The sequence below is a fragment of the Leuresthes tenuis genome, unplaced genomic scaffold, assembly GCF_036924035.1.
Source record: "Leuresthes tenuis unplaced genomic scaffold, fLeuTen1.0.hap1 SCAF_23, whole genome shotgun sequence".
Classification (NCBI taxonomy): Eukaryota; Metazoa; Chordata; class Actinopteri; order Atheriniformes; family Atherinopsidae; genus Leuresthes; species Leuresthes tenuis.
Window position 1 is genome coordinate 11,109,753 of NW_027325377.1, and position 25,348 is coordinate 11,135,100.

General features: G+C 41.8%; 1 non-coding gene and 1 pseudogene across 1 annotated transcript; one reads left to right on the top strand and one right to left on the bottom strand.

Annotated features, from left to right (window-relative positions):
* Positions 1-12,292: 12,292 nt before the first annotated feature.
* Positions 12,293-12,483, bottom strand: LOC140283511 (U2 spliceosomal RNA). Its single transcript, XR_011910109.1, has one exon. It is a non-coding gene; the product is annotated as a U2 spliceosomal RNA (small nuclear RNA).
* Positions 12,484-17,440: 4,957 nt separating this feature from the next.
* LOC140283460 (U2 spliceosomal RNA) lies at positions 17,441-17,617 on the top strand (annotated as a pseudogene).
* The last annotated feature ends 7,731 nt before the right edge of the window (positions 17,618-25,348 follow it).

Here is a 25,348-nt window from a genome sequence, read left to right on the forward strand (position 1 = left end):
TGAAAGTCCGACCATGGTTTGTAAAAAGCGGGTAAGAAAAGTTGCGAATGCCGGACAATGTATGATCAAAAGAGGGAACGGAGGTTTTCGGCTGCAAGAAGGTCTAAATGTCCAACCATAATTTGTAAAAACCGGGGAAGAAAAGGCTCGGAAGCCCGACTATACACCATCAAAAGCGGGAGCGGAGGTGTTCAGCTGCAAGAAGGTCTGAATGTCCATCAATAATTGCTAGAAAACATGAAAAAAAATGTTCGAATATCCAACCGCACATGATCATAAGTGGGAGAGGAGGTGTTCAGCTGCAAGAAGGTGTGAATGTCCACCCATAATTCCTCAAAAATGGGTAAAAAAAAAGGTGCGAATGCCCAACCATACATCATCAAAAGCAGGACTGGATGTGTTCGGCTACAAGAAGGTTTGAATGTCCGAGCATAGTTTGTAAAAAGCGGGTAAGAAAAGGTTCGAATGCCCGAACCTACACCATCAAAAGAGGGAGCGGAGGTGTTCCGCCATAAGAAGGTGTGAATGTCCGACCGTAGTTGGTAAAAAGCGGGTAAGAAAAGGTTAAAATACCCGACTGTACACAATCAATAGCGGGAAGGGATGTGTTCGGCTACAAGAAAGTGTGAAAGTCCGACCATGTTTTGTAAAAAGTGGTTAAGAAAAGGTGCGAATGCCCGACAATGTATGATCAAAAGAGGGAGCGGAGGTTTTCGGCTGCAAGAAGGTCTGAATGTCCAACCATAATTTGTAAAAACCGGGGAAGAAAAGGCTCGGAAGCCCGACTATACACCATCAAAAGCGGGAGCAGAGGTGTTCAGCTGCAAGAAGGTCTCAATGTCCATCAATAATTGCTAGAAAACATGAAAGAAAATTTTCGAATATCAAACCGCACATGATCATATGCGGGAGAGGAGGTGTTCAGCTGCAAGATGGTGTGAATGTCCACCCATAATTCCTGAAAAATGGGTAAAAAAAGGTGCGAATGCCCAACCATACAACATCAAAAGCATGTGTGAATGTCAGATCATAATTTGCAAAAACCTGATGAGAAATGGTGAGAATGCCCGACTATACACCATCAAATGCGGGAGCGGAGGTGTTCGGCTGTGAGTAGGTGTGAATGTCCGACCATACTTGCTGAAAAATATGACAAAGCAGTTTTCACTTGGTTTGAGTGAAGGAATTCATTTTATATCAAAATCCGAATTTGTGTAGAACTCGTGGAAATAAGTTTATTCTCGGATTCCTAAAGGTTTAGTGTTGTTCTTTGGTATACTGCAAAGTAATACTTTCTATTTTGTTGAAACCGATTCAGACATGGATAAATATGAAGGACAAAGCAGTTTTAACTTGGTTTGAGTGAAGGAATTCATTTTATATCAAAATCCAAAATTGTGTAGAACTGGTGAAAAGAAGCTTATTCTCGGATTCCTAAAGGTTTAGTGTTGTTCTTTGGTATACTGCAATAATCGGGCTTTCGAGCCTTTTCTTCCCCGGTTTTTACAAATTATGGTTGGACATTCAGACCTTCTTTTAGCCGAAAACCTCCGCTCCCTCATTTGATCATACATTGTCGGGCATTCGCACCTTTTCTTACCCGCTATTTACAAAACATGGTCGGACTTTCACACCTTCTTGTAGCCGAACACATTCGCTCCCGCTATTGATTGTGTACAGTCGGGTATTTTAACCTTTTCTTACCCACTTTTTAGCAACTACGGTCGGACATTCACACCTTCTTATGGCGGAACACATCCGCTCCCTCTTTTGATGGTGTATGTTTGGGCATTCGAACCTTTTCTTACCCGCTTTTTACAAACTATGGTCGGACATTCAAACCTTCTTGTAGCCGAACACATCCAGTTCTGCTTTTGAGGATGTATGGTCGGACTTTCACACCTTTTAGTAGCCAAACAACTCCGCTCCCGCTATTGATTGTGTACAGTCGGGTATTTTAACCTTTTCTTTCCCGCTTTTTACCAATTATGGTCGGACATTCACACCTTCTTACAGCGGAACACCTCCGCTCCCTGTTTTGATCATTTATGGTCTGGCAATACTACCTTTTCTTAACCGTTTTTGAGTAATTATGGCTGGACATTCACAGCTTCTTGCATCCGAACACCTCTTCTCTGCTTTTGATGATGAATAGTCCGGCATTCTTACCTTTTCTAACACATTTTTCAGTAATTATTGTCGGTCATTCACACCTTTCTCATCAGCTTTTTGCAAATTATGATCTGATATTCACACCTACTTGCAGCCGAACACCTCGGCTTCCGTTTTTGATGGTGTATATTTTGGCATTCGAACCTTTTCTTACCCACTTTTTACAAACTATGCTCGGACATTCACACCTTCTTGCAGCGAAACCCCTCCGCTCCCTCTTTTGATTGTGTATGTTCGGGCATTCGAACCTTTTCTTACCCGCTTTTCACAAACTATGGTCGGACATTCAAACCTTCTTGTGGCCGAACAAATCCACTTCTGCTTTTTATGATGTATAGTTGGGCATTCACACCTTTTCTTACCCATTTTTCAGTAATTATTGGTTGGAAATTCAGACCTTGCAGCCGAACACCTCCGCTCCCTCTTTTGATCATACATTGTCGGGCATTCGCACCTTGTCTTACCCGCGTTTTACAAACCATGGTCGGACTTTCACACCTTCTTGTAGCCGAACAACTCCGCTCCCGCTATTGATTGTGTAGAGTCGGGTATTTTAACCTTTTCTTACCCGCTTTTTACCAATTATGGTCGGACTTTCACACCGTCTTACAGCGGAACACCTCCGCTCCCTCTTTTGATGGTGTATGTTCGGGCATTCAAACTTTTTCTTACCCACTTTTTACAAACTATGGTCGGACCTTCAAACCTTCTTGTAGCAGAACACATTCTACACAATTTCGGATTTTGATATAAAATGAATTCCTTCACTCAAACCAAGTTAAAACTGCTTTGTCCTTCATATTTATTCATGTCTAAATAGCTTTAAACAAAAAAGAACGTTGTACTTTGCAGGATAGGAAAGAACAACTCTAAACCTTTTCAGGAATCCGAGAATAAGCGTCGATTGACGAGTTCTACACAATTTCGGATTTTGATATAAAATGAATTCCTTCACTCAAACCAAGTTAAAACTGCTTTGTCCTTCATATTTATCCATGTCTGAATGGGTTTCAACAAAATAGAAAGTATTACTTTGCAGTATACCAAAGAACAACACTAAACCTTTAGGAATCCGAGAATAAGCTTCTTTTCACCAGTTCTACACAATTTTGGATTTTGATATAAAATGAATTCCTTCACTCAAACCAAGTTAAAACTGCTTTGTCCTTCATATTTATCCATGTCTGAATGGGTTTCAACAAAATAGAAAGTATTACTTTGCAGTATACCAAAGAACAACACTAAACCTTTAGGAATCCGAGAATAAGCTTCTTTTCACCAGTTCTACACAATTTTGGATTTTGATATAAAATGAATTCCTTCACTCAAACCAAGTTAAAACTGCTTTGTCCTTCATATTTATCCATGTCTGAATCGGTTTCAACAAAATAGAAAGTATTACTTTGCAGTATACCAAAGAACAACACTAAACCTTTAGGAATCCGAGAATAAACTTATTTCCACGAGTTCTACACAAATTCGGATTTTGATATAAAATGAATTCCTTCACTCAAACCAAGTGAAAACTGCTTTGTCATATTTTTCAGCAAGTATGGTCGGACATTCACACCTACTCACAGCCGAACACCTCCGCTCCCGCATTTGATGGTGTATAGTCGGGCATTCTCACCATTTCTCATCAGGTTTTTGCAAATTATGATCTGACATTCACACCTGCTTTTGATGATGTATGGTTGGGCATTCGCACCTTTTTTTACCCATTTTTCAGGAATTGTGGGTGGACATTCACACCTTCTTGCAGCTGAACACCTCCTCTCCCACATATGATCATGTGCGGTTTGATATTCGAAAATTTTCTTTCATGTTTTTTAGCAATTATTGATGGACATTGAGACCTTCTTGCAGCTGAACACCTCTGCTCCCGCTTTTGACGGTGTATAGTCGGGCTTCCGAGCCTTTTCTTCCCCGGTTTTTACAAATTATGGTTGGACATTCAGACCTTCTTGCAGCAGAAAACCTCCGCTCCCTCTTTTGATCATACATTGTCGGGCATTCACACCTTTTCTTAACCGCTTTTTACAAAACATGGTCGGACTTTCACACCTTCTTGTAGCCGAACACATCCCTTCCCGCTATTGATTGTGTACAGACGGCCATTTTAACCTTTTCTTACCCGCTTTTTACCAACTACGGTCGGACATTCACACCTTCTTATGGCGGAACACCTCCGCTCCCTCTTTTGATGGTGTATGTTCGGGCATTCGAACCTTTTCTTACCCGCTTTTAACAAACTATGCTCGGACATTCAAACCTTGTAGCCGAACACATCCAGTCCTGCTTTTGATGATGTATGGTTGGGCATTCGCACCTTTTTTTTTACCCATTTTTGAGGAATTATGGGTGGACATTCACACCTTCTTGCAGCTGAACACCTCCTCTCCCACTTATGATCATGTGCGGTTGGATATTCGAACATTTTTTTTCATGTTTTCTAGCAATTATTGATGGACATTCAGACCTTCTTGCAGCTGAACACCTCCGCTCCCTCTTTTGATGGTGTATGTTCGGGCATTCGAACCTTTTCTTACCCGCTTTTAACAAACTATGCTCGGACATTCAAACCTTGTAGCCGAACACATCCAGTCCTGCTTTTGATGATGTATGGTTGGGCATTCGCACCTTTTTTTTTTACCCATTTTTGAGGAATTATGGGTGGACATTCACACCTTCTTGCAGCTAAACACCTCCGCTCCCACTTATGATCATGTGCGGTTTGATATTCGAAAATTTTCTTTCATGTTTTCTAGCAATTATTGATGGACATTCAGACCTTCTTGCAGCTGAACCCCTCTGCTCCCGCTTTTGATGGTGTATAGTCGGGCTTTCGAGCCTTTTCTTCCCCGGTTTTTACAAATTATGGTTGGACATTCAGACCTTCTTTTAGCCGAAAACCTCCGCTCCCTCATTTGATCATACATTGTCGGGCATTCGCACCTTTTCTTACCCGCTATTTACAAAACATGGTCGGACTTTCACACCTTCTTGTAGCCGAACACATTCGCTCCCGCTATTGATTGTGTACAGTCGGGTATTTTAACCTTTTCTTACCCACTTTTTAGCAACTACGGTCGGACATTCACACCTTCTTATGGCGGAACACATCCGCTCCCTCTTTTGATGGTGTATGTTTGGGCATTCGAACCTTTTCTTACCCGCTTTTTACAAACTATGGTCGGACATTCAAACCTTCTTGTAGCCGAACACATCCAGTTCTGCTTTTGAGGATGTATGGTCGGACTTTCACACCTTTTAGTAGCCAAACAACTCCGCTCCCGCTATTGATTGTGTACAGTCGGGTATTTTAACCTTTTCTTTCCCGCTTTTTACCAATTATGGTCGGACATTCACACCTTCTTACAGCGGAACACCTCCGCTCCCTGTTTTGATCATTTATGGTCTGGCAATACTACCTTTTCTTAACCGTTTTTGAGTAATTATGGCTGGACATTCACAGCTTCTTGCATCCGAACACCTCTTCTCTGCTTTTGATGATGAATAGTCCGGCATTCTTACCTTTTCTAACACATTTTTCAGTAATTATTGTCGGTCATTCACACCTTTCTCATCAGCTTTTTGCAAATTATGATCTGATATTCACACCTACTTGCAGCCGAACACCTCGGCTTCCGTTTTTGATGGTGTATATTTTGGCATTCGAACCTTTTCTTACCCACTTTTTACAAACTATGCTCGGACATTCACACCTTCTTGCAGCGAAACCCCTCCGCTCCCTCTTTTGATTGTGTATGTTCGGGCATTCGAACCTTTTCTTACCCGCTTTTCACAAACTATGGTCGGACATTCAAACCTTCTTGTGGCCGAACAAATCCACTTCTGCTTTTTATGATGTATAGTTGGGCATTCACACCTTTTCTTACCCATTTTTCAGTAATTATTGGTTGGAAATTCAGACCTTGCAGCCGAACACCTCCGCTCCCTCTTTTGATCATACATTGTCGGGCATTCGCACCTTGTCTTACCCGCGTTTTACAAACCATGGTCGGACTTTCACACCTTCTTGTAGCCGAACAACTCCGCTCCCGCTATTGATTGTGTAGAGTCGGGTATTTTAACCTTTTCTTACCCGCTTTTTACCAATTATGGTCGGACTTTCACACCGTCTTACAGCGGAACACCTCCGCTCCCTCTTTTGATGGTGTATGTTCGGGCATTCAAACTTTTTCTTACCCACTTTTTACAAACTATGGTCGGACCTTCAAACCTTCTTGTAGCAGAACACATCCACTTCTTCTTTTGATGATGTATGGTTGGGCATTTGCACCTTTTCTTACCCATTTTTCAGGAATTATGGGTGGACATTCACACCTACTTGCAGTCGAACAGCTCTGCTCCCACTTTTGATTATGTTTGGTTGGATATTCGAACCTTTTCTTAACTGCTTTTTACAAACTTTGGTCGGACGTTCACACCTTCTTGCAGCCGAACACCTCCGTTTCCGCTTTTGATGGTATATATTCGGGCATTCGAACCTTTTCTTACCCGCTTTTTACCAACTATGGTCGGACATTCACACCTTCTTACAGCGGAAAACCTCCGCTCCCTCTTTTGATGGTGTATGTTCTGGCATTCGAACCTTTTCTTACCCACTTTTTACAAACTATGCTCGGACATTCACACCTTCTTGCAGCGAAACACCTCCGCTCCCTCTTTTGATTGTGTATGTTCGGGCATTTAAACCTTTTCTTACCCGCCTTTTACAAACTATGGTCGGACATTCAAACCTTCTTGTGGCCGCACACATCCACTTCTGCTTGTGATGATGTATAGTTGGGCATTCACACCTTTTCTTATCCATTTCTCAGTAATTATTGGTGGACATTCAGACCTTCTTGCAGCTGAACACCTCTGCTCCCGCTTTTGATGGTGTATAGTCGGGCTTTCGAGGCATTTCTTCAACGGTGTTTACAAATTATGGTTGGAAATTCAGACCTTGCAGCCGAACACCTCCGCTCCCTCTTTTGATCATACATTGTCGGGCATTCGCACCTTGTCTTACCCGCGTTTTACAAACCATGGTCGGACTTTCACACCTTCTTGTAGCCGAACAACTCCGCTCCCGCTATTGATTGTGTACAGTCGGGTATTTTAACCTTTTCTTACCCGCTTTTTACCAATTATGGTCGGACATTCACACCGTCTTACAGCGGAACACCTCCGCTCCCAATTTTGATGGTGTATGTTCGAGCATTCGAACTTTTTCTTACCCACTTTTTACAAGCTATGGTCGGACATTCAAACCTTCTTGTAGCAGAACACATCCACTTCTTCTTTTGATGATGTATGGTTAGGCATTCGCACCTTTTCTTACCCATTTTTCAGGAATTATGGGTGGAAATTCACACCTACTTGCAGTCGAACAGCTCTGCTCCCACTTTTGATTATGTTTGGTTGGATATTCGAACCTTTTCTTAACTGCTTTTTACAAACTTTGGTCGGACGTTCACACCTTCTTGCAGCCGAACACCTCCGCTTCCGCTTATGATGGTATATATTCGGGCATTCGAACTTTTCTTACCCGCTTTTTACCAACTATGGTCGGACATTCGCACCATCTTACAGCGGAACACCTCCGCTCCCTCTTTTGATGGTGTATTTTCGGGCATTCGCACCTTTTCTTACCCGCTTTTTACAAACTATGGTTGGACATTCAAACCTTCTTGTAGCCGAAAACCTCCACTCCCTCTTTTGATCATACATTGTCGGGCATTCGCACCTTTTCTTACCCGCTTTTTACAAACTATGCTCGGACATTCAAACCTTCTTGTAGCCAAACACATCCACTCCTGCTTTTGTTGATGTATGGTTGGGCATTCGAACCTACTTGTTGCCCGCTTTTCATTAATTATGGGTGGACATTCAGACCTACTTGCAGCCGAACACCTCGGCTTCCGCTTTTGATGGTGTATATTTTTGCATTCGAACCTTTTCTTACCCGCTTTTTACAAACCATGGTCGGACTTTCACACCTTCTTTTAGCCGAACAACTCCGCTCCCGCTATTGATTGTGTAGAGTCGGGTATTTTAACCTTTTCTTACCCGCTTTTTACCAACTATGGTTGGACATTCACACCTTCTTACAGCGGAACACCTCCGCTCCCTCTTTTGATGGTGTATGTTCGGGCATTCGAACCTTTTCTTACCCGCTTTTTACAAACTATGCTCGGACATTCACACCTTCTTGCAGCGAAACACCTCCGCTCCCTCTTTTGATTGTGTATGTTCGGGCATTCAAACCTTTTCTTACCCGCCTTTTACAAACTATGGTCGGACATTCAAACCTTCTTGTGGCCGAACACATCCACTTCTGATTTTGATGATGTATAGTTGGGCATTCACACCTCTTCTTACCCATTTTTCAGTAATTATTGGTGGACATTCAGACCTTCTTGCAGCTGAACACCTCTGCTCCCGCTTTTGATGGTGTATAGTCGGGCTTTCGAGGCTTTTCTTCAACGGTGTTTACAAATTATGTTTGGAAATTCAGACCTTGCAGCCAAACACCTCCGCTCCCTCTTTTGATCATACATTGTCGGACATTCGCACCTTGTCTTACCCGCGTTTTACAAACCATGGTCGGACATTCACAGCTTCCTCTCCACCATACTTGTATGGTGGGATATTCACACCCACTTGCATCCGAAGACCTCCGCCCCCACTTTTGTTGATATTTAGTCGGTCGTTCACACCTTACCCGTTTTCTTGCCGCCAAACACCTCTGATCTCGCTTTTGATGATGTAAGATTGGGCATTCAGACCTTGCTTTTCCTGCTTTTCACCAACTATAGACGGACATTCACACCTTCTTGCAGCCGAACACTTCCGCTCCACCTTTTAGGTTTCTATCACACCTTTTTTTTCACCGCATTTTATAGATTATGGTTGGAAATTCTCAACCACTCATCCGAAGACCTCTCCTCCCGCTTTTGTTAATATATTTGAACTTTAGTCAGACATTCACACCTACTTGCAGCCGAACACCACCTCTCTAGCTTTTGATGATGTATGGTCCGGCATTCTTACCGTTTCTAACACATTTTTCAGCAATTATGGTAGGACATTCACACCTTCTTGCAGCTGAACACCTCCTCTCCCACTTATGATCATGTGCAGATTGATTTTCGAAAATTTTCTTTCATGTTTTCTAGCAATTAATGATGGACATTTAGACCTTCTTGCAGCTGAACACCTCCGCTCCCGCTTTTGATCATACATTGTCAGGCATTCGAACCTTGTCTTACAAACTTTAGTCAAACATTCACACCTTTTTGCAGCCGAACACAGTTTTTTTCAGCCGAACTTGGGCATTCGAACCTTTTCATACCCACTTTTTACCAACTATGGTCGGACATTCAAACCTTCTTGTAGCCGAACACATCCAGTCCTGCTTTTGATGATGTATGTTCAGGCATTCGAACCTTTTCTTACCAGCTTTTTACAAACTATGCTCGGACATTCAAACCTTCTTGTAGCCGAACACATCCACTCCTGCTTTTGATGATGTATGGTTGGGCATTCGAACCTACTTGTTGCCCGCTTTTCATTAATTATGGGTGGACATTCACACCTTGTCGCAGCCAAACACCTCCGCTCCCTGTTTTGATCATGTATGGTTGGACATTCGCACCTTTTCTCACCCGCTTTTTGCAAACTATGGTCGGCCATTCACAGCTTCCTCTCCACCATACTTCTATGGTGGGATATTCACACCCACTTGCATCCGAAGACCTCCGCCCCCACTTTTGTTGATATTTAGTCGGTCATTCGCACCTTACCCACTTTTGGCAAACTATGGCCTTCTTGCAGCCAAAAACCTCTGATCTCGCTTTTGATGATGTAAGGTTGGGCATTCAGACCTTGCTTCACCTGCTTTTCACCAAATATAGTCGGACATTCACACCTACTTGCAGCCGAACACCACCTCTCTAGCTTTTGATGATGTATGGTCCGGCATTCTTACCGTTTCTAACACATTTTTCAGCAATTATGGTAGGACATTCACACCTTCTTGCAGCTGAACACCTACTCTCCCACTTATGATCATGTGCAGATTGATTTTCGAAAATTTTCTTTCATGTTTTCTAGCAATTAATGATGGACATTTAGACCTTCTTGCAGCTGAACACCTCCGCTCCCGCTTTTGATCATACATTGTCAGGCATTCGAACCTTGTCTTACAAACTTTAGTCAAACATTCACACCTTTTTGCAGCCGAACACAGTTTTTTTCAGCCGAACTTGGGCATTCGAACCTTTTCATACCCACTTTTTACCAACTATGGTCGGACATTCAAACCTTCTTGTAGCCGAACACATCCAGTCCTGCTTTTGATGATGTATGTTCAGGCATTCGAACCTTTTCTTACCAGCTTTTTACAAACTATGCTCGGACATTCAAACCTTCTTGTAGCCGAACACATCCACTCCTGCTTTTGATGATGTATGGTTGGGCATTCGAACCTACTTGTTGCCCGCTTTTCATTAATTATGGGTGGACATTCACACCTTGTCGCAGCCAAACACCTCCGCTCCCTGTTTTGATCATGTATGGTTGGACATTCGCACCTTTTCTCACCCGCTTTTTGCAAACTATGGTCGGCCATTCACAGCTTCCTCTCCACCATACTTCTATGGTGGGATATTCACACCCACTTGCATCCGAAGACCTCCGCCCCCACTTTTGTTGATATTTAGTCGGTCATTCGCACCTTACCCACTTTTGGCAAACTATGGCCTTCTTGCAGCCAAAAACCTCTGATCTCGCTTTTGATGATGTAAGGTTGGGCATTCAGACCTTGCTTCACCTGCTTTTCACCAAATATAGTCGGACATTCACACCTACTTGCAGCCGAACACCACCTCTCTAGCTTTTGATGATGTATGGTCCGGCATTCTTACCGTTTCTAACACATTTTTCAGCAATTATGGTAGGACATTCACACCTTCTTGCAGCTGAACACCTACTCTCCCACTTATGATCATGTGCAGATTGATTTTCGAAAATTTTCTTTCATGTTTTCTAGCAATTAATGATGGACATTTAGACCTTCTTGCAGCTGAACACCTCCGCTCCCGCTTTTGATCATACATTGTCAGGCATTCGAACCTTGTCTTACAAACTTTAGTCAAACATTCACACCTTTTTGCAGCCGAACACAGTTTTTTTCAGCCGAACTTGGGCATTCGAACCTTTTCATACCCACTTTTTACCAACTATGGTCGGACATTCAAACCTTCTTGTAGCCGAACACATCCAGTCCTGCTTTTGATGATGTATGTTCAGGCATTCGAACCTTTTCTTACCAGCTTTTTACAAACTATGCTCGGACATTCAAACCTTCTTGTAGCCGAACACATCCACTCCTGCTTTTGATGATGTATGGTTGGGCATTCGAACCTACTTGTTGCCCGCTTTTCATTAATTATGGGTGGACATTCACACCTTGTCGCAGCCAAACACCTCCGCTCCCTGTTTTGATCATGTATGGTTGGACATTCGCACCTTTTCTCACCCGCTTTTTGCAAACTATGGTCGGCCATTCACAGCTTCCTCTCCACCATACTTCTATGGTGGGATATTCACACCCACTTGCATCCGAAGACCTCCGCCCCCACTTTTGTTGATATTTAGTCGGTCATTCGCACCTTACCCACTTTTGGCAAACTATGGCCTTCTCGCAGCCAAAAACCTCTGATCTCGCTTTTGATGATGTAAGGTTGGGCATTCAGACCTTGCTTCACCTGCTTTTCACCAAATATAGTCGGACATTCACACCTTCTTGCAGCCGAACACTTCCGCTCCACCTTTTAGTTTTCTATGGGGCATTCACACCTTTTTTTTCACCGCATTTTATAAAAACACCACAGGAACACCGTATTGAGGCTTTGTTCTGACCGCTCATTCGGTGTCTCGTTTCTTTCAAGCAATTCTCCTGGTTAGCCCGCACTCGGCTTGCTCCCAGAGCCGTGTTAAAGTCTACTTCGCATTCACTCTCTTTTCTCAGCAGACTAAAAGAAAGTTTCATCTTGGGCTCCCTGAAACTTCCATCCTGCACCGCTGTTTGCTTTTTCACAAGAGCAGAGGAGAGCGCACCGTTCCCAGGGGCACTACAGTACCGGGTCGATGCTTGGAGTGAACGGAGCAAGCTCCTTTTTCAACTCCTATTGATACAAATCCATTTAATATGTAGTCCTCGTATAGAGGACACATCAGACATTAAACTGATAAGAACAGATACTACACTTGATCTTAGCCAAAAGGCCGAGAAGCGATAACTGTCCACTGGTTCACGTCCGAGGGCCCTTCCTGGCACAATGCGCACTTGTAGCGGTGTTCTTTTTATGGCCATAGTGTCACTTTGCACCTCGGCCCACCCGCTGCACTGAGCACTCTTCAGCCCTTTTAAATGGTATAACTTTACACTACCGCACGCTCCAGCGAGCACCATTCAAGCAACAACTTTGCACTCCAGCTTCGAACATTGGCACAGTCACAACAAGTAAGGCGACTCTACTCAGAGAAGTCACTCTGCACAGTAATAAGATTTCTTTTGCACAGACAGAAAGGGCTTCATCCGCAAAGGTAAAGGCTGCCAAAAATAGAAACAACTCATTAGTGCTGCTCAACGTTGTACTTTGCAGTAAAAGAAAGAACAAATCTAAAGATTCAGGAATCCGAGAATAAGCTTACTTCCATGAGTTCTTCACGATTTCGGATTTTGCTATAAAATGAATTCCTTCACTCAAACTAAATTAAAACTGCTAAACCGCTAATCTGTTACATGCAAGGCAGATGTCAAATTCACCGAAATAGGATCTAAGGGTATTTGGCCAATCGAGCTGTAGCAGCTTCGGTAAAAGAGTATAAGTTGAAGAGTTTGTGAATAAAGGTGTGCGCACACATAGTGAGTTGTAGGAAAATAGGCAGGGAGCAATGCCGGCTGGGGTATAGGTTCTTGTATGTTGTCTGACTGTTTGATTTGAATGTGTTGTGTAAGTGTCCTGTTGAATGTTACATGTTTGGGCTTTGACACGCTTCACTGTGGTTGTTAACTGTGTGGTGTGTCCTGAAATGTTATATGTTTGGGCTGTGTGACATGCTTAATGCTTTTCAGTAGCAACCCACTTATTCATATATAGCAACTGACAACATAAGAAGTCCGGACATACTTTGATAGTAGTTGTAGAAGTATCCTTATTGATAATAGATAAACTAATTCATAGTGATAGAACAGTAGATGAACAGGTGCCTGCACATGTCTCATGAAAATAAAATGGGTGTATGATTGCTGACGGCAGAGCAATACTGCCAAACTTATGAGTTCTTGTGGCAAACTTGATTCAGTGTCTTGACGTGTATACGCTGTTTCGCTGACTTGTCACAAGAAACAAAGTGTGTTTGATAAGATCCGACCATTTTATTACGGGAGGATCAGTATGTATGGATTCTGATGTGACTGATAAACTCATTCGTATCTTAAGCATAATCTAATACGTGAGACAACGCCCTGGCACACAATCAAAAAAAAAAAAAGAGAGAGCGGTTTTGTGTCCCCACAGTCCATAATGTAGAAAAGAGAGAAAAAAGCCTTTCTGATTTGTTGTGTGTGCTCACAGTGCAGAGTGTAGAGAAAAGAGAGAAAAGAAAGCCGTTTTGGTGTCACGGGTGTTGTGACTTACACACACACATTTCTGAATTGAGAAAGGAAATTATTTTAGAGGAAGCACTAGAGTTTAGATCCCACATTTGTTGATAGGCATTCATTTAATTTTTCTTTTAATCAGTTTTAAAGTGAATACTAACTGAGAAATGAAAAAGGTGAAGAGTTTAGAAGCTTGGTTCAAGAGCAAAACTTGGTTTATGATCAGCTGAGTCTCTAAACAGAACAGCAAAGGGCTTCATCGAACATTTAAAAAAGATTCAGATTGTTAGAATATCCAGAATTTATAGGAATGGTGGTGATTACTCTTATTTTCTAGAATGGAAATAACTGCACCATGTCTGTTTTATGAATTTAAGGGGCTAAAAAGTTTTGTTCTCGTTTTTCTATGATTAACCGAATGTATGTGAGAGTCCAAACAGACAGAAGGGTTACGGCCGAGCGCTGGACCTTCCAAAAAAGATGAGACAGGCTGGACCCGTGCCATACTAGTTAAGGCCTGCCTGTGGATAACAGGTTCTTTAAACTCTCACACACACAAACTCACACACGTTCGCACACATACACCCATACACACACACATTCTTGAACTTGCTGCAAGATTAAACCTTTGCATTAACTGACTCCAGCAACTCTGAGTCTCATTGAGAGACTTTTCTCAACAATTGGGTCCTCAAACCAGATCTCAACGTTTTTTCCGCTGTCCAGGGTCGGAGCTGAAACCGTGCACAGTACTCCTAATGAAAGACCCCCTGCTGAATTGCGGTAATTAGGGGCCAGTGTCCACTGAAAGGGGGAAAAAGGGACGAGATCGTACTTTTGAATCAATGGCCAGAAGCCATTGGCAGTGCAGGCATCAACAATAATGGTGTTATTTCACCCATTAACACTTAAGGTACCTCATGCAGTGGCTGTGATATGGTTACTTAACAAAATATCTTTACCAGACATCTCTCCTACATAACAGTTCTTCTTTCACAGCCACACCTTGTTGTCGAGAGATGTGCTACACTTAATCCATCCACACTGCTACCTACCCCACAGATGGAAAGCCAGAAATAACCATCAGTGACCCAGGCCAGACTTAACTGATATACGTTATGAAAATGCAGAAATAACTATATTTATTCAACAGATCAAGGAAAAAAACCCTGATGGCACAAATGCTACAGGATTTGCAGTAGTAACAGAAACTGAAGTTTTCTTAAAACAACCACTACCAAAAAATTACTCTGTTCAAGCAGTCGAATTGGTAGCTTTAACTGAAGCTTGTAAATTAAATAACAAAAAGGTTGTTAACGTTTACACTGACAGTCAGTATGCCTTCTCAACTGTACATGTGTTAACACAGCATTGGAAAAACAGGTATGTTGACATCCACAGCTAAATGTATAAACTACAAATATTTTAGCATTATTAGATGTTATTCAATTGCCATCTACAATAGACTCGTATGAATGACCGGAAGGAAAACCATACTGCCAAAGAATTTGTTTAAATATGCTGCAGTATTGAGCCACGGACCATGTCATGTCTCAACGGGAGGGATGGAAGCAATAATGAACCAGGTTTTTACAGCATATGGTTTTACTAATTATTAAAAACATTTTTTTAGAATAAATAAATGAATAAAGTTTTGTCTAGCAGGTCAAATATGTGCAAAATACATTCCACAGGGCAATCTAAGACCAAAACGAAGATAATTCCCTAAGCCAGTGTATCTTTTTCAACATATTTGTTTGGATTTCATTATTTCATTATTTTGTAGATTTCATTGAACTAAATTAATGTTAAGGGAAACGATTCTGCTCAGTGACAACAGAGGTTTTTACCAAATGGTCTGAAATATTTCCATGTGCACAAGCAGATGCACTCTCAGTAGCAAAATCACGCGTAAAATAACTCATTTCTAGATTTGAAATTCCTGAAAAGATCTTCAGTGATAATTTGACACACTTTGTAAACAATGTCATCTCACTGATGGCAAAGAACTTAAAATAGACCTTAGAAACCACTGTGATATAGAAGGTTTCGCTAACACATTGGAATTGTTTTACTATTTACATATGCATGTGCAGTGAAGAATTGCTTGCTGCTGATAAATGCAAAGAAGAACAGCTTACACATAAATGCTCACATATAGGCTGCTGAATGCAATGAAGACCTGCTTATCCAGTAAAGTTCAATGTCAATGTGTAATATTCAATTAGGATTTGCAAAACAGTGAAGTTAAACAATGAATGGGTCCATAGTCGGTATGAGAAGACTACAGGAATATTTACCTGGGTGTACGTTCAAACAGAGATGAGAAAATTGCGATAAATTATTGTTTGTTTGTTTGTTAGTATGTATATGAATGTTATGTGTATAAACTGTGTTGAGTTGTAGTTACTCAGTAGTGTCTCAGTGAAACAACCGACGGGGGAAGCCTTGCGGTGACAACAAAAGCAGTGTTTTACTGATCAGTCAAGTTGCTCCAGTGTACTCCATACAAACTGGTTGGCTACTGAAGGGATAGAAAATGGGGAATACTTGTTTTAAAGCAAACAAGGAATTAGATGGGAAAAATACATGTTTTAACGGGACCCAGACAATATTAAATACTCAGACAGATGGGAGAAGAAGTGTAGTTTTGTAGGAAATCACAAAATTATTACATAAAATGAGTGAAATCAATTGAAGAATGCCTTTCTGAAGAGCTGTTTACCACAGATGAGCAGCTTTGCGACCAAGCACATTGTAGATCGCTTTACTGCCAAAATGATCTAGTTTAATGGATTGGTTTAGACATGCATAACAGCATTTTAAGAACAAAGAGAGAAACAAAAAGGGACAACGCTTCATGGTGGAAGGTGATGTATAAATAACTGTGTATATGATGAAGGAGAGACCATTTGAGCAGCACAGCCATTTCGCAGCACAGGGGCAGCAGTCCAAGTTAAAGGATCTCCCATGTGGTATCACCTGTCACACTGTGTCAAGGCATCAAAAGAAGAAAAAATCACCAAACTCAAGGACAAAGAGACGAAGACTCCGGTGAACGAAGAGAGAGGACTTACAAACCAGAAATACAAAAGGATGCTCGATATCAAGATCCAGAAGAAGAGGCTAACAATGCCACGAATACTTACGATGCTGGGAATGATGCCAGCAATGAACAGAGAAGAAGATTCAGTGTCATCAATCTGCAACACGTGCCTCTAATGAGGGGGTGAATATAGAATCCTCAACGATTACAACGTCTCTGGGAACTGTGACAACAACAAGGTTTAAACCATTTTGATATATATTGTAACCTATTGGCTAAGGAATAGTGCTGAAAATGAGGTAAATCTAATCCACCACTGTCCTTGGTCTTCTGTAGGGTTTTTAAACTAATACGTGGTGGTTTGTTTTTCCACAGAAATTTGGAGATGCATGAATCTAGTGACTTAAACCAAGTAGCAGATGGTTTTATGGGGATCATTGAGAACAAATAGTTAACTTTTGGTAGTATCATCATTTTAATGGTTGTAACTCTCCCCATAAGTGATATAGGTAAGGACTTCCAACGAGAGAGATCGTCCTCTACTCTCTTTACTAATTGCACATAATCCATCTGTACTTATCAGTTTAATATGTGATATGTCTATGCAAGGACTACATATTAAATGGATTTTTATCAATAGGAGTTGAAAAAGGAGCTTGCTCCGTTCACTCCAAGCATCGACCCGGTGCTGCAGTGCCGCTGGGAACGGTGCGCTCTCCTCTGCTGTTGTGAAAAAGCTAACAGCGGTGCAGGATGGAAGTTTCTTTTAGTCTGCTGAGAAAAGAGAGTGAATGCGAAGTAGACTTTAACACGGCTCTGGGAGCGAGCCGAGTGCGGGCTAACCAGGAGAAATGCTTGAAAGAAACGCGACACCGAATGAGCGGTCAGAACAAAGCCTCAATACGGTGTTCCTGTGGTGTTTTTATAAAATGCGGTGAAAATAAAGGTGTGAATGCCCCATAGAAAACTTAAAGGTGGAGCGGAAGTGTTCGGCTGCAAGAAGGTGTGAATGTCCGACTATATTTGGTGAAAAGCAGGTGAAGCAAGGTCTGAATGCCCAACCTTACATCATCAAAAGCGAGATCAGAGGTTTTTGGCTGCAAGAAGGCCATAGTTTGCCAAAAGCGGGTAAGGTGCGAATGACCGACTAAATATCAACAAAAGTGGGGGCGGAGGTCTTCGGATGCAAGTGGGTGTGAATATCCCACCATACAAGTATGGTGGAGAGGAAGCTGTGAATGGCCGACCATAGTTTGCTAAAAGCAGGTGAGAAAAGGTGCGAATGTCCAACCATACATGATCGAAACAGGGTGTTTGGCTGCGACAAGGTGTGAATGTCCACCCATAATTAATAAAAAGCGGGCAACAAGTAGGTTCAAATGCCATACCATACATCATCAAAAGCAGGAGTGGATGTGTTCGGCTACAAGAAGGTTTGAATGTCCGAGCATAGTTTGTAAAAAGCGGGTAAGAAAAGGTTCGAATGCCCGAACATACACCATCAAAAGAGGGAGCGGAGGTGTTCCGCTGTAAGACGGTGTGAATGTCCGACCATAGTTGGTAAAAAGTGGGTATGAAAAGGTGCGAATGCCCAAATTCGGCTGCAAAAAACTGTGTTCGGCTGCAAAAAGGTGTGAATGTTCGACTAAAGTTTGTAAAAAGCGGGTAAGACAAGTGGCGAATGCCTGACAATGTATGATCAAAAGCGGGAGCGGAGGTGTTCAGCTGCAAGAAGGTCTAAATGTCCATAATTAATTGCTAGAAAACATGAAAGAAAATTTTCGAAAATCAATCCGCACATGATCATAAGTGGGAGAGGAGGTGTTCAGCTGCAAGAAGGTGTGAATATCCTACCATAATTGCTGAAAAATGTGTTAGAAACGGTAAGAATCCCGGACCATACCTCATCAAAAGCTAGAGAGGTGGTGTTCGGCTACAAGTAGGTGTGAATGTCTGACTAAAGTTCAAATATATTAACAAAAGCGGGAGGAGAGGTCTTCGGATGAGTGGTTGAGAATTTCCAACCATAATCTATAAAATGCGGTGAAAAAAAAGGTGTGATAGAAACCTAAAAGGTGGAGCGGAAGTGTTCGGCTGCAAGAAGGTGTGAATGTCCATCTATAGTTGGTGAAAAGCAGGAAAAGCAAGGTCTGAATGCCCAATCTTACATCATCAAAAGCGAGATCAGAGGTGTTTGGCGGCAAGAAAACGGGTAAGGTGTGAATGACCGACTAAATATCAACAAAAGTGGGGGCGGAGATCTTCGGATGCAAGTGGGTGTGAATATCCCACCATACAAGTATGGTGGAGAGGAAGCTGTGAATGGCCGACCATAGTTTGCAAAAAGCGGGTGAGAAAAGGTGCGAATGTCCAACCATACATGATCAAAACAGGGAGCGGAGGTGTTTGGCGGTGACAAGGTGTGAATGTCCACCCATAATTAATGAAAAGCGGGCAACAAGTAGGTTCGAATGCCCAACCATACATCAACAAAAGCAGGAGTGGATGTGTTTGGCTACAAGAAGGTTTGAATGTCCGAGCATAGTTTGTAAAAAGCGGGTAAGAAAAGGTGCGAATGCCCGAACATACACCATCAAAAGAGGGAGCGGAGGTGTTACACTTGAAAGACGGTGTGAATATCCACCCATAATTCCTGAAAAATGGGTAAGAAAAGGTGCGAATGCCCAACCATACATCATCAAAAGAAGAAGTGGATGTGTTCTGCTACAAGAAGGTTTGAATGTCCGACCATAGTTTGTAAAAAGTGGGTAAGAAAAAGTTCGAATGCCCGAACATACACCATCAAAAGAGGGAGCGGAGGTGTTCCGCTGTAAGATGCTGCGAATGTCCGACCATAGTTGGTAAAAAGCGGGTAAAAAAAGGTTAAAAAACCGGACTGTACACAATCAATAGCGGGAGCGGAGTTGTTCGGCTACAAGAAGGTGTGAAAGTCCGACCATGGTTTGTAAAAAGCGGGTAAGACAAGGTGCGAATGCCCGACAATGTATGATCAAAAGAGGGAGCGGAGTGTTTCGGCTGCAAGAAGGTCTGAATGTCCATCAATAATTGCTAGAAAACATGAAAAAAAATGTTCGAATATCCAACCGCACATGATCATAAGTGGGAGAGGAGGTGTTCAGCTGCAAGAAGGTGTGAATGTCCACCCATAATTCCTCAAAAATGGGTAAAAAAAAAGGTGCGAATGCCCAACCATACATCATCAAAAGCAGGACTGGATGTGTTCGGCTACAAGAAGGTTTGAATGTCCGAGCATAGTTTGTAAAAAGCGGGTAAGAAAAGGTTCGAATGCCCGAACCTACACCATCAAAAGAGGGAGCGGAGGTGTTCCGCCATAAGAAGGTGTGAATGTCCGACCGTAGTTGGTAAAAAGCGGGTAAGAAAAGGTTAAAATACCCGACTGTACACAATCAATAGCGGGAAGGGATGTGTTCGGCTACAAGAAAGTGTGAAAGTCCGACCATGTTTTGTAAAAAGTGGTTAAGAAAAGGTGCGAATGCCCGACAATGTATGATCAAAAGAGGGAGCGGAGGTTTTCGGCTGCAAGAAGGTCTGAATGTCCAACCATAATTTGTAAAAACCGGGGAAGAAAAGGCTCGAAAGCCCGACTATACACCATCAAAAGCGGGAGCAGAGGTGTTCAGCTGCAAGAAGGTCTCAATGTCCATCAATAATTGCTAGAAAACATGAAAGAAAATTTTCGAATATCAAACCGCACATGATCATATGCGGGAGAGGAGGTGTTCAGCTGCAAGATGGTGTGAATGTCCACCCATAATTCCTGAAAAATGGGTAAAAAAAGGTGCGAATGCCCAACCATACAACATCAAAAGCATGTGTGAATGTCAGATCATAATTTGCAAAAACCTGATGAGAAATGGTGAGAATGCCCGACTATACACCATCAAATGCGGGAGCGGAGGTGTTCGGCTGTGAGTAGGTGTGAATGTCCGACCATACTTGCTGAAAAATATGACAAAGCAGTTTTCACTTGGTTTGAGTGAAGGAATTCATTTTATATCAAAATCCGAATTTGTGTAGAACTCGTGGAAATAAGTTTATTCTCGGATTCCTAAAGGTTTAGTGTTGTTCTTTGGTATACTGCAAAGTAATACTTTCTATTTTGTTGAAACCGATTCAGACATGGATAAATATGAAGGACAAAGCAGTTTTAACTTGGTTTGAGTGAAGGAATTCATTTTATATCAAAATCCAAAATTGTGTAGAACTGGTGAAAAGAAGCTTATTCTCGGATTCCTAAAGGTTTAGTGTTGTTCTTTGGTATACTGCAAAGTAATACTTTCTATTTTGTTGAAACCCATTCAGACATGGATAAATATGAAGGACAAAGCAGTTTTAACTTGGTTTGAGTGAAGGAATTCATTTTATATCAAAATCCAAAATTGTGTAGAACTGGTGAAAAGAAGCTTATTCTCGGATTCCTAAAGGTTTAGTGTTGTTCTTTGGTATACTGCAAAGTAATACTTTCTTTTTTGTTGAAACCTATTCAGACATGGATAAATATTAAGGACAAAGCAGTTTTAACTTGGTTTGAGTGAAGGAATTCATTTTATATCAAAATCCGAAATTGTGTAGAACTGGTGATAAGAAGCTTATTTTCGGATTCCTAAAGGTTTAGTGTTGTTCTTTGGTATACTGCAAAGTAATACTTTCTTTTTTGTTGCAACCTATTCAGACATGGATAAATATGAAGGACAAAAGCAGTTTTAACTTGGTTTGAGTGAACGAATTCATTTTATATCAAAATCCGAAATTGTGTAGAACTCGTCAATCGACGCTTATTCTCGGATTCCTGAAAAGGTTTAGAGTTGTTCTTTCCTATCCTGCAAAGTACAACGTTCTTTTTTGTTTAAAGCTATTTAGACATGAATAAATATGAAGGACAAAGCAGTTTTAACTTGGTTTGAGTGAAGGAATTCATTTTATATCAAAATCCGAAATTGTGTAGAACTCGTGAAAAGAAGATTATTCTCGGATTCCTAAACGTTTAGTGTTGTTCTTTCCTATCCTGCAAAGTACAACGTTCTTTTTTGTTTAAAGCTATTATGACATGGATAAATATGAAGGACAAAGCAGTTTTAACTTAATCGGTTTCAACAAAATAGAAAGTATTACTTTGCAGTATACCAAAGAACAACACTAAACCTTTAGGAATCCGAGAATAAACTTATTTCCACGAGTTCTACACAATTTCGGATTTTGATATAAAATGAATTCCTTCACTCAAACCAAGTTAAAACTGCTTTTTCCTTGATATTTATCCATGTCTGAATCGGTTTCAACAAAATAAAAAGTATTACTTTGCAGTATACCAAAGAACAACACTAAACCTTTAGGAATCCGAGAATAAACTTATTTCCACGAGTTCTACACAATTTCGGATTTCTATATAAAATGAAATCCTTCACTCAAACCAAGTGAAAACTGCTTTGTCATATTTTTCAGCAAGTATGGTCGGACATTCACACCTACTCACAGCCGAACACCTCCGCTCCCGCATTTGATGGTGTATAGTCGGGCATTCTCACCATTTCTCATCAGGTTTTTGCAAATTATGATCTGACATTCACACCTGCTTTTGATGATGTATGGTTGGGCATTCGCACCTTTTTTTACCCATTTTTCAGGAATTGTGGGTGGACATTCACACCTTCTTGCAGCTGAACACCTCCTCTCCCACATATGATCATGTGCGGTTTGATATTCGAAAATTTTCTTTCATGTTTTTTAGCAATTATTGATGGACATTGAGACCTTCTTGCAGCTGAACACCTCTGCTCCCGCTTTTGACGGTGTATAGTCGGGCTTCCGAGCCTTTTCTTCCCCGGTTTTTACAAATTATGGTTGGACATTCAGACCTTCTTGCAGCAGAAAACCTCCGCTCCCTCTTTTGATCATACATTGTCGGGCATTCACACCTTTTCTTAACCGCTTTTTACAAAACATGGTCGGACTTTCACACCTTCTTGTAGCCGAACACATCCCTTCCCGCTATTGATTGTGTACAGACGGCCATTTTAACCTTTTCTTACCCGCTTTTTACCAACTACGGTCGGACATTCACACCTTCTTATGGCGGAACACCTCCGCTCCCTCTTTTGATGGTGTATGTTCGGGCATTCGAACCTTTTCTTACCCGCTTTTAACAAACTATGCTCGGACATTCAAACCTTGTAGCCGAACACATCCAGTCCTGCTTTTGATGATGTATGGTTGGGCATTCGCACCTTTTTTTTTACCCATTTTTGAGGAATTATGGGTGGACATTCACACCTTCTTGCAGCTGAACACCTCCTCTCCCACTTATGATCATGTGCGGTTGGATATTCGAACATTTTTTTTCATGTTTTCTAGCAATTATTGATGGACATTCAGACCTTCTTGCAGCTGAACACCTCCGCTCCCTCTTTTGATGGTGTATGTTCGGGCATTCGAACCTTTTCTTACCCGCTTTTAACAAACTATGCTCGGACATTCAAACCTTGTAGCCGAACACATCCAGTCCTGCTTTTGATGATGTATGGTTGGGCATTCGCACCTTTTTTTTTTACCCATTTTTGAGGAATTATGGGTGGACATTCACACCTTCTTGCAGCTAAACACCTCCGCTCCCACTTATGATCATGTGCGGTTTGATATTCGAAAATTTTCTTTCATGTTTTCTAGCAATTATTGATGGACATTCAGACCTTCTTGCAGCTGAACCCCTCTGCTCCCGCTTTTGATGGTGTATAGTCGGGCTTTCGAGCCTTTTCTTCCCCGGTTTTTACAAATTATGGTTGGACATTCAGACCTTCTTTTAGCCGAAAACCTCCGCTCCCTCATTTGATCATACATTGTCGGGCATTCGCACCTTTTCTTACCCGCTATTTACAAAACATGGTCGGACTTTCACACCTTCTTGTAGCCGAACACATTCGCTCCCGCTATTGATTGTGTACAGTCGGGTATTTTAACCTTTTCTTACCCACTTTTTAGCAACTACGGTCGGACATTCACACCTTCTTATGGCGGAACACATCCGCTCCCTCTTTTGATGGTGTATGTTTGGGCATTCGAACCTTTTCTTACCCGCTTTTTACAAACTATGGTCGGACATTCAAACCTTCTTGTAGCCGAACACATCCAGTTCTGCTTTTGAGGATGTATGGTCGGACTTTCACACCTTTTAGTAGCCAAACAACTCCGCTCCCGCTATTGATTGTGTACAGTCGGGTATTTTAACCTTTTCTTTCCCGCTTTTTACCAATTATGGTCGGACATTCACACCTTCTTACAGCGGAACACCTCCGCTCCCTGTTTTGATCATTTATGGTCTGGCAATACTACCTTTTCTTAACCGTTTTTGAGTAATTATGGCTGGACATTCACAGCTTCTTGCATCCGAACACCTCTTCTCTGCTTTTGATGATGAATAGTCCGGCATTCTTACCTTTTCTAACACATTTTTCAGTAATTATTGTCGGTCATTCACACCTTTCTCATCAGCTTTTTGCAAATTATGATCTGATATTCACACCTACTTGCAGCCGAACACCTCGGCTTCCGTTTTTGATGGTGTATATTTTGGCATTCGAACCTTTTCTTACCCACTTTTTACAAACTATGCTCGGACATTCACACCTTCTTGCAGCGAAACCCCTCCGCTCCCTCTTTTGATTGTGTATGTTCGGGCATTCGAACCTTTTCTTACCCGCTTTTCACAAACTATGGTCGGACATTCAAACCTTCTTGTGGCCGAACAAATCCACTTCTGCTTTTTATGATGTATAGTTGGGCATTCACACCTTTTCTTACCCATTTTTCAGTAATTATTGGTTGGAAATTCAGACCTTGCAGCCGAACACCTCCGCTCCCTCTTTTGATCATACATTGTCGGGCATTCGCACCTTGTCTTACCCGCGTTTTACAAACCATGGTCGGACTTTCACACCTTCTTGTAGCCGAACAACTCCGCTCCCGCTATTGATTGTGTAGAGTCGGGTATTTTAACCTTTTCTTACCCGCTTTTTACCAATTATGGTCGGACTTTCACACCGTCTTACAGCGGAACACCTCCGCTCCCTCTTTTGATGGTGTATGTTCGGGCATTCAAACTTTTTCTTACCCACTTTTTACAAACTATGGTCGGACCTTCAAACCTTCTTGTAGCAGAACACATCCACTTCTTCTTTTGATGATGTATGGTTGGGCATTTGCACCTTTTCTTACCCATTTTTCAGGAATTATGGGTGGACATTCACACCTACTTGCAGTCGAACAGCTCTGCTCCCACTTTTGATTATGTTTGGTTGGATATTCGAACCTTTTCTTAACTGCTTTTTACAAACTTTGGTCGGACGTTCACACCTTCTTGCAGCCGAACACCTCCGTTTCCGCTTTTGATGGTATATATTCGGGCATTCGAACCT